Genomic DNA, 10,872 nt, shown 5'->3' with positions numbered 1-10,872 from the left:
TTTTTTCATAAACCCAGATAAATCCAAATATTATTGCCTTTGTTTATTTGATTAGAGAGAATGGAGTTTTCATTTCATGCAGAGAAAATAATTCATGCTCATAGCAGTTTCTGAGACCATTTAATTACCTTTAGTGTTGATAAAAACCCACAAGGGAAAGCAGAAGGAAAGCATAATGAGATGAAGGAGCGAGAAGTGGGAGCTCTTCAGAAAATGTCAGGACTTAAGGAGTTCAGAGACACATCTGATCTGAATCAGGTTCTGATAAAAAAAACAAGCCACTCGATTGAAAAGCAGCATATTTTGTAATATATATATATATATATATATATATATATATATATATATATATATATATATATATATATATATATATATATATATATATATATATATATATATATATATATATATATAATGTTGTGGGGGGAAAATTGTATGTGGGCAACTGTGTTTTCCATCTGATGGATTTCGGGATTTCGTCATCGGTTGTCTGAAGGCATTTACCTGCATTGAAAATACACAGAAAATGTTGTAAATATAATATTACAATTGGATGTCCTCCAGGGGACTGATGTTCTTTTACCGGACTGTTATTGAAAATCATTAATTGTTAATTGACTTAAAGGCTAAATAATAAATCTGTGCTGTGAGAATTCTGTAACAGAATAGGTCTGACTAAATCATTTCAAGTTTTCTATCAGGTAAGCAACATACAGCTATGTGCAAAAAACACCAATAACAGCCTGACATCTGCAGGAAGATGGCCCTGAAATGCAATAAATATTCAATATAATTTTTCAGATCTGACAAACAACACTGCCATTACTGAGAATGACAGAATCTGATGTCTGGACCATGAATAACAGAAAAACACATTAGAGAGGAAATTTGATAAACATTAGTGGTAAAAAAAAAAAAAAAAAATACTAAACTGACATTCAAATTTTGGCTACAGCATTTGTCTTTTCAAAAATGTATTTTTAAAGATATTGTGGCAGATGGAACGTGCATTGCAATAATTTACTTTAAATAGTGGACTTTTTTCCTCTTCTTGTCAGTTACTATTAAGTGAAAACAATCAAGTGAAATAAAAGAAACTTTTTTGTGTTGTTTGTGCAGATGAAAAGCAAAAATTAAGGTGACATGGGTCTTATAATTACGCTTTTTTGCTATTTAACATTATAGAAAGAAAAAAAGAAAGAATATACAAATGTAAACTATGATGAATCTTGTAATAATATTTTGAACTGTCATATCCAAGCCATTTTTTATGTTAACTGAAACATTTAATGAACTTTGATTAAATTAAGTGCTAACATGTTTATCAGCTAATAATCCAGCGCGATAGGACTGATTTAGCAGCAGCCATGGTCAATAACTTCAAAGTGCTTCCCTGTCCCTTAATATCATTATAATCATAGACAACCTCAATAGGTAGTGTTTCTTAACGAGAGAGAGAGAGAGAGAGAGAGAGAGAGAGAGAGAGAGAGAGAGAGAGAGAGAGAGAGAGAGAGAGCTTTTCCTTTGCAGGCAACGCTGAAGTTCTGTGATTGTTTGAATGCAGGTCATGTGGTTGCAGGCTGGAGTGGAGATAAATGCTGCCAGGGTTCCAAAACTAATTTTAGATAATTTGTTGTTGATAACATTGTCCTTAGAATTAAATTGCATATTGTATCATGCATACAGAATTCTACCTGTCATTTGTGTTAGTCGGAGGATCTCAATTACTGGCAATGAAGGATTAATTTTAAAAGCGACATGATTCATATGTTCATGTCAGTTTTAAATCAGATAAATCAAATTGCTATTTAAACCCCTCTGTTTAAAAGTTTATCAGATTATTAAAATAACACACAATACAATTTACACAATCACTCAATGTCCAAGAATAAATTATGTTTTATTAACAAAGTTCGGGAGGAGCACGTTCAGATAATTGACACAAGTGGAGAGCACTCAGCCAATCAACAATAAGAGGTGTGTCAGCAGTTTTACCTCCATTTGTTGACAGTTTATCAGCATCTTGGCTCGCCGTTTTGCTATGTTGCAACTCCAAATCTCTTCATCTGACAATGAAACAAACATCTTCAGTAATCCAACGGCCCCAGGACCTTTCCTTCTATGTCAGACATCACACCCAAGCACCAGGCTTCTTCGCCTGCCCAAATAGCCTTGTACTTGCCAAGATGTCAAGGCCATTCTTCACCACCCCAGCAAGACTTCCATCTTAGTCGTCCTCCAACCGTTCGGCCATCCCGACAATCCCACCCATCAGGAAATGGGCAGTAGCAGGATTGAGTCAAGCACTGGGTAATTTGGATGGGCAGGTTTTGTGGAAAATGAATAAAGCATAACTGTATAATATTGACGTTATATTACAATCAGCCAAAGTCCACACCAGCTCCCAAGACAGCCCCCAGGCAGAGCAAAGCCTGCAGGGCCCAAAATTTGCCTCTCCAGACACCACCGTCGTCCTCCCGCACAAGATCCGGCTTGCTTCGCCCATCAAGCTGCAGAAACAGGCCTCCAACGTGCCTGGGATTCCCACCTCCCACCTCCCGACATGGCTCAGCCATTCACCACGGCTTCTGCTGCTGCAGTGTCATATGCAGCATGGCCCAGCGGCTTCCCCTCCAACCGCTCAGTTCTTTACTACCGCTGTTCATAGTGCTTTTCCTTTCCAGTGGCCTCCAGCTCCTGTTGCAGATACTAGTGTGAAGCTGCCTGTGCTAGCAGCACAGTGCCAATCATTTCAAAAGTTTTACCCAACAGGTCACATTCCCGTCCATTACCAGTGTCCTGCAGCTCCAGTAATTCAAGCAAGCATGAGCCCACACTTCATACTAGCATTCTTCATTTCCTTCCTATCCTCCAACTTATTTTCCTTTTCCAGCCACCGAAGGCATGCACTATATGGTGGAGGGCATTTTTAACCCTCACAAACACAAACACGTAACACAAACCTTCTTCAGCCAAAAGTGCCATGTGTGAGTCGCACAGTGGAACCAGTGCACATACTGGGGCCCACTTTAGGCAGTAAAAACATTTATTGAGCGCTCTGCAGGCCAGTGGCACACTCAACTACATCGTGTCCGCAGTTCAACCCTTCCTCTCTACCTTGTCCGGAGAATAAGCAACGATAGATCCACCAGCTACGTTCCTTTGTGCAGAAACCGCCAGCGCAAACCAGGAATTCAAAAGGAGAGTCTCCTCTTTTGAAAAAAAGCAGGCAGCCCTGCAAACATTTTAATTCTGGTAAATGTGCCAGACAGCGCTGCCGGTTTATGCACATTTGTATTTTTTGAGGCCACACCCATGCCCATATTGTATGTCCAGTGTACAAATCTGAACCTGAAGTCTTAGACAACCCGATCAAAAAAGAAATTGTGTCAGGCTTTATGCTTGTCCTGTTCAGCAATCCCCTATTTAACTTTTTCCATATCAGCGCTATTGGAGTGGCTACAAGAAAATTATCCAATAAAAATGCCTTAAAACTGTTGTAGATCTGTCTGTTTTGACTTTAAGGGTGCTTTCACACTTGGTTCGATTGCCTGGACCGAACCCGAGTTCAATTGCTCCCCCCTGCCCCCTGCCCCAGCTGGACTGTGTTCATGTTATTGTAACAAAGTTCGATAGTATGAGGAAGGAAGAGGACACGGGGGTCGGCTGGACGGTTGATGCTTCTTTATTATAACTCAAAACTTCAACAACACACACTGCGGTGTGGATTCACATAAACACACGATCACTTCCGGGTCGGCACTTCCGGCTTCCGGTTACTCAGTCTCTGTGGGGGTTTGGCATCAACCGTCCGATCTCTCTCTCTCCCTGGTCTCCGGTTCCATCGAGGTTTTATACCCTCTCCGCGCTCATTACTGGAACAAGAGACAGGTGTTATTAATCTGCGTCCAACCCACTCACTTACCGCTCGTCCCGCGGCTCTCTCTCCCGCTGCAGACCTCGCTGAACCACGCCCCCCTTGCCACATACCCCCACCGCCCGACTCAGGCCGGGGAGCCGTCCGGCCTGCAGCCCCCCCCCCCATTTCTGGAGAGGAAATCGGCCACAGCCATCTGAGCACCCGGCCTGTGGACCACCTTGAATTTAAACGGCTTAAGAGCTAGATACCAACGGGTGATCCGCGCGTTGGTATCCTTCATGCGGTGGAGCCATTGGAGAGAAGCGTGGTCCGAACAGAGGGTGAACTCCCGCCCCAGGAGGTAGTAGCGGAGGGGGAGAACGGCCCACCTGATGGCCAGACACTCCTTCTCTATGGTGCTGTACTTAGCTTCCCTCTTGAAAAGCTTACGGCTAATGTACAGCACCGGCCGCTCTCCCCCCTCCACCTCCTGGGCCAGGACTGCGCCCAGCCCCCTGTCCGACGCGTCAGTCTGCAACAAGAAAGGGAGAGAAAAGTCAGGGGAGTGTAAAAGCGGCCCGCCACATAGAGCAGCCTTCACTCGGGTAAAAGCCTGTTGACACGGCTCCGTCCACTGGACCGTATCTGGTAGCCCCTTTCTAGTAAGGTCAGTCAAAGGGCTGGTGAGGTCCGAATAATTTGGTATAAACCGTCTATAATATCCCGCCAGCCCCAAGAACTGCCTAACCTCCTTTTTGGTCTTGGGTCTCGGACAGGTTGCAATTGCTGCGGTCTTATCAATTTGGGGACGCACCTGTCCATGACCCAAGTGGAAGCCCAGATACCTTACTTCCACCCGCCCAATCGCACACTTCTTTGGGTTGGCCGTGAGCCCCGCTCCCCTCAGCGACCTCAAGACCGCCCTGACATGCTGCATATGCCGCTGCCAATCGTGACTGTAAATAACGATATCATCCAGATAGGCAGCAGCATATGCGGCATGGGGACGCAAAATCCTGTCCATGAGGCGCTGAAAGGTAGCGGGCGCCCCGAACAACCCGAAAGGAAGCGTGACAAATTGGTGCAATCCAAACGGCGTGGTGAAAGCTGTCTTTTCTTTGGACAATGGAGACAAGGGGATCTGCCAATAGCCCTTTGTTAAGTCCAGTGTCGAATAAAATCGAGCCGTGCCCAACCGATCAAGCAACTCGTCAACCCGCGGCATTGGATATGCGTCGAATTTTGACACAGCGTTCACCTTGCGGTAGTCCACACAGAACCTGACCGAGCCGTCTGTTTTGGGGACCAAAACTATCGGGCTCGCCCAGTCACTGTTGGACTCCTCGATTACTCCCATGTCGAGCATTGCGCCTAATTCTTCCTGAACTACCTTTTTCTTGTGTTCAGGCAAACGATACGGCCGGCTGCGAACTACCACGCCCGGCTCGGTCTCGATATGGTGCTGAATCAAGTCGGTACGTCCCGGTAGGGGCGAGAACACGTCAGCGAACTCTGCCTGTAATTTTGATAAATCAGTGAGTTAGAACGGTGAGAGGTGATCTCCCCCAGGGGCCAGCGCGACTGATTGTGCTTTAATGCTCGCCTCTGGCCCGAGATCATCCTCTCCCCCGATCACCGTTGCCAACAACACTGATTCCACCTCATTCCATTTTTTTAGCAGGTTGAGGTGGTATATTTGACGTGCCCCGTTCCTATCGGATCGTATCACTTCATAATCGAGCTCTCCTACCTGTCGTGCGACCTCAAACGGCCCCTGCCACTTTGACATTAATTTCGAGCTCGACGTAGGGAGTAGAACGAGCACTTTTTCTCCCGGTGTGAATTTGCGTAGCTTTGTACCCCTGTTATATGACCGGCTCTGGCGGTCCTGGGCTTGCAACAAATTCTCCCTCGATAGCCGCCCCAAGGTTTGGAGTTTTGTTCGCAAGTCCAGCACATACTGAATTTCGTTCTTGGCCAAAGAAGGCCCCTCCTCCCAAGTTTCTCGTAGGACGTCCAGCACCCCCCGGGGCTGCCGTCCGTAGAGAAGCTCGAAGGGGGAAAACCCCATGGAGGCTTGCGGGACCTCCCGCACAGCAAATAAGAGGGGTTCTAACCACCGATCCCAATTTTTGGCATCTTCCTGTACGAATTTACGGATCATGAATTTAAGAGTGCGATTAAATCGTTCGACCAAGCCGTCTGTTTGTGGGTGATAGACGCTTGTTCTAATGAATTTAATGCCCAATAATCCGTACAATTCGCTTAACATGCGTGACATAAACGCCGTGCCTTGATCAGTGAGGATTTCCTTCGGAATCCCCACTCGGGAGATTAAACGAAACAGTGCGTCCGCAACACTCTTCGCAGAGATGTTGCGGAGAGCCACTGCTTCCGGATATCGTGTTGCGTAGTCCACGATAACTAACGCAAAACGATGTCCGCGTGCGGATCGCTCTAATGGCCCGATGAGGTCCATCGCAATTCTCTCGAAGGGGACCTGCATTAATGGAAGGGGGCGCTTTTGGGGCGGCCAGTGGGTTCACCAACTGACATTCAGGACAAGACGCGCACCACCTGCGCACATTGTCATGAATGCCTGGCCAAAAAAATCGGGTCATTAAGCGATTCAGCGTGGCCGCCTGTCCCAGGTGGCCCGCCAACGGGTTAGAGTGAGCCGCCTGGAAAAGCATTTCCCGGCGGCTCTTTGGTACTAACAACTGGGTTGTATCTAACTTTGTCTGAGTGTCTTGGGTCACTCGATACAACCGATCCTTTATTATGGCAAAATAAGGATAGGAGACAGGTAAGGCAGGTTGGAGAGACTGTCCGTCGATCGATCGGACCTGCTGAAAAGCGTTCTTAAGGGTTTCATCTTGTGACTGCTCCAGAGGAAAGTCATTGCGGTCCGAGAGAATTAGTCTCTCAATCCCGCTCGGTTCCTCTGGAGTTGTCCCCGAGGGTCCCGGTTCAGTCTCCCCAAGCTGTACTCGCACCGCCCCCTTCCTCGCCTTTTTCTCCCAAGCGGCATCCGCGCACAACAATCCCAATAAAGCCGTAAAGGCGGGCCAATTCGTCCCCAGAATTAGCGGATGCCGGAGGTGTGGACTAACCGCCACCTCTATATTATGCTTTTGCCCCCGAAACTGTATCGTGACTGGGACAACCGGATATTCCACCACATCCCCGTGCACACACCGCACCTTAACCATGCGGCTTGTATCCAATGCCCCAGGCTGCATCAGGCTTTGATGGATCGAGGTTTGGTTACATCCTGAATCCACCAAGGCCTGATATGTACCCCCCCTTGATACTTACAGGAATTTGGTACTCTCCTGCTTGATCGGGGGTGGTCCGCTGGACGTCCGGGATCCGGATCATTGTCCCGATGTCCATCATCGGACATCGGTCGACAAAATGATCCGGATCACCGCACCGCCAGCAGGCCAGCCCAGGCCTACCCGCCGCCCCTGCGGCGGGGAGTGGGTTGGAGAATGAGCGCGGGGAGGGCGTGGAACCAGAGCCATTGTCACCCCCCACCCCCAGCAGCCCCGCCCCCCTGGGCGGAGCCCGCGAACTCCCGAACGGTCCAGGGCCCATCCCACCCCGGCCTCTGGGGGGAATCCGAGGAGGGCCCGGAGGGCGGGACCTAGGGAGAGGGATAGGACGAGAGGGAGAGACAGAGGGGAGAGAGAGAGAGAGCGAGAGGTTAGAAGGGGTTTGCCGACCCCCGGGCACGCCACCAGGTGGTCCTCCGCCAGGTGGATGGCCGTCTCCAGCGACGTGGGCCGGTGGCACTGGACCCACTCGGCAGTTTTCTGTGGGAGCCGAGCGATGAACTGCTCCAGTACCACCAGACCGACGATGTGGTCCACGTCGCTTCCGCCGGCCAGGAGCCATCTGCGGCAGGAGTCCCGGAGCTGTTGGGCCATCGCGAAGGGTCGGCCAGCCTCTCCCCACTCCAGGGAGCGGAACCTCTGCCGGTGCTGCTCCGGGGAGCGGCCGACCCGCTGAAGGATGGCCTTCTTCAGGTCATCGTACTCGAGGAGGTTCGCCACCGGTAACTGTTGTGCGGCCGCCTGGGCTTCCCCTGTCAGCAGTGGTATAAGGCGCACCGGCCACTGTGCCCGGGGCCACCCGCAGGCCTCCGCGGCCTTCTGAAACAGGTCAATAAAGGCCTCCGGGTCATCTTGTGCCATTTTGTGCAGGGGCACGTGGACCGGTGCGCTGTTCAGCCCGGCGGCTTCGGTGCGAACCTCCCGGTCGATCCAGCTCCGGAACTTCTCGCGGTCCTCTTGCTGGCCTCGGACAATGGCCTCGAAGCGGCGCTCCTGGTCTGCCCGAAGGTCCAGCATGGCTTGGTGTTGGTCCTGATGGAGGACCGCGAGGGATGTAATAATGTCCGCAAATGGCGAGGCGGAGGGCGTCTGCATGGCGGCGGCGCTGTCCTACTTCCTTCCCGGGTTTCGGCACCAGTGTAACAAAGTTCGATAGTATGAGGAAGGAAGAGGATACGGGGGTCGGCTGGACGGTTGATGCTTCTTTATTATAACTCAAAACTTCAACAATACACACTGCGGTGTGGATTCACATAAACACACGATCACTTCCGGGTCGGCACTTCCGGCTTCCGGTTACTCAGTCTCTGTGGGGGTTTGGCATCAACCGTCCGATCTCTCTCTCTCCCTGGTCTCCGGTTCCATCGAGGTTTTATACCCTCTCCGCGCTCATTACTGGAACAAGAGACAGGTGTTATTAATCTGCGTCCAACCCACTCACTTACCGCTCGTCCCGCGGCTCTCTCTCCCGCTGCAGACCTCGCTGAACCACGCCCCCCTTGCCACAATTATATTATTGTGTCCGAACTGGGATGCGTTTGCGTCATCAAAACAGCAGCTGTCTACCCGGTTGCTTAGTAACGACAGTGAGTGTGAAGGCGGTGATATGGATAGCGCATGGATTTTTGTTTTTAAACTGTCGGTTTTGTTACCAAAGCTTCAGTACATAATAGCACCTGCGTCTATCTGCCGAGACAGCACTGCAAATGCTAAAGAACGGCGAAGATGAGCATAGATGAGATCTACAATTCTCTGCTTGCAGTATGTCAGTGACACTCACCAGGTAAATGAATGAAACACACAAAACACACATTTTTATCAAATCATACGTCATTAATAGCGGTTTACTTCCGCGATTTAGTACGATTGCGCTCACATCAGCAGCAAACCGTACCAGAGTTCACATGAAACGAACCCCAGACCACCTCTTTAAGGCCCTGTCCACACGAAGCCAGCGCTTTCCCAATCCGATCTTTTTTTTTCCTCGTTTCAAGAAATATCTGCATCCACACGAGATTACAAAAACGGACTAAAAACGATGTAGTTTGCATGCCAGGCCAGTGTGTGGCGCTGTAATTGTGCCACAGAAATACACTAAAAACGGAGAAGAAGAGTTGTGGCTAGCAGGGGTATAGCAGTGGTCGGAGGTGAGGCAAAATCTCACAATAAAATAACAATAAATACATTTGCTACTTAACAGATGTGTTTTATTGATGCCTACACCTACCCCAACCCAAAACATACCCTTACAACAATGCAGATACGTTAATTAAATGAAGCGATATTGATGTGCGCATGCCCAGTGCCCGTAGTTGTATCCCTTTACTCTTTCACCGTGCTGGACGTAGTGTGATGACATCACCGTTTCAGAAAATATACGGATTCGCTGTACACACGAAAACGGAAGATAATCGTTTTCAGATTTACCCACTTTGGGACCCGGTTTCGAAAAATATCAGCTGCATGCTTCTAAAACGCCGGATCCGTGTGGACGAAACGCTGATACGGTACAAAATTTATACGTATACAGCTAAACGCGTCTCCGTGTGGACGGGGCCTAGTGGACTCGGGTACGGTTCACGGGTGCACACCTGAGTTCAGAAGACCACTTTCACATCATCCAAATGAACCGAACTCTGACGTCAATCGAACCCGGGTGCGAACCAAAAGTGCTAGTGTGAAAGCACACTTAGTTGTGTTTTTGCATTCGTCACATGTTCCTTTGTCTTAATTTCCCGCCACTTGGTTGTCTAATTCTGTTGAGCTGTGTTTCGTTAATCATCATCTGTATCACCTGTGCCCTTCATTCATTCAGTCATCTGTGTTTGTATTTAAGTTCCTCTTGTTCATTCACTTCTTGTCTGTTCACCGTTATGTTAAGATGTTTTTGTATGTTGAAACCTTCTTCAGTAAACTTTGTTTGAGCAATGTATTTACCTGTCCTTGTCTTCCTGCCTGAGTGAACTGTAACAATGACATAGATCAGGCAATCAATATGATTGAAATTACAGGTCTGGGTGCTTAGTTTGCCAAAATCAACATCACATCTGTTTTCAAAGTAATGCCTATCCATCCAGATTCATGGCATCAGAGTCAGAGTACACTCAAGCATGTTGCGACAAACTCAGGTTATGGTTAACATTCTTAAACCAGTGGAATGGCCTTTTTCTTTTTTCTATAGCAATCTCATTTCGTCCCCCCATCGATATCCAACTGTTCACATACGCCGCCCCCTCAATCGGTTTCGGGGTTTTTTATCAAGTTCATTGGTTTGCGTCTCCATGGCCACCACAGCTACAGGACATAACACAGTCCTCAGCGCTATTTAAGCTTTACCTTTTTGTAGTAATGACTTTCCTGCGGGGAAAAGAATGGGGCACTAGCAGCATTTTAGTGCACTGCGACAACTCCAGTACCTCGCTATTTGGATATTCCTGTAACCCACCTGTTAAACCCCATCGCTCAACACCATACTCCAAGTAGTTTTTTTCTTCCAGGACCCTCCAATCCTACATGATTTTGAACTTATTATCTCTTTCAAATTCGACCCAAAAGTCCACCTCACCATCTCAGGCTTATTAGTACTAGATAGAGAAACAATCAAATATTTGATGAAGCAAAGTAACACCGACCAAACCTAAAAAATGTTTACTTGTTTTTTTTTGGTACATT

This window comes from Pseudorasbora parva, chromosome 1, assembly GCF_024679245.1.
Source record: "Pseudorasbora parva isolate DD20220531a chromosome 1, ASM2467924v1, whole genome shotgun sequence".
In the NCBI taxonomy this organism is placed as follows: domain Eukaryota; kingdom Metazoa; phylum Chordata; class Actinopteri; order Cypriniformes; family Gobionidae; genus Pseudorasbora; species Pseudorasbora parva.
This window is presented reverse-complemented; position numbering follows the sequence as displayed.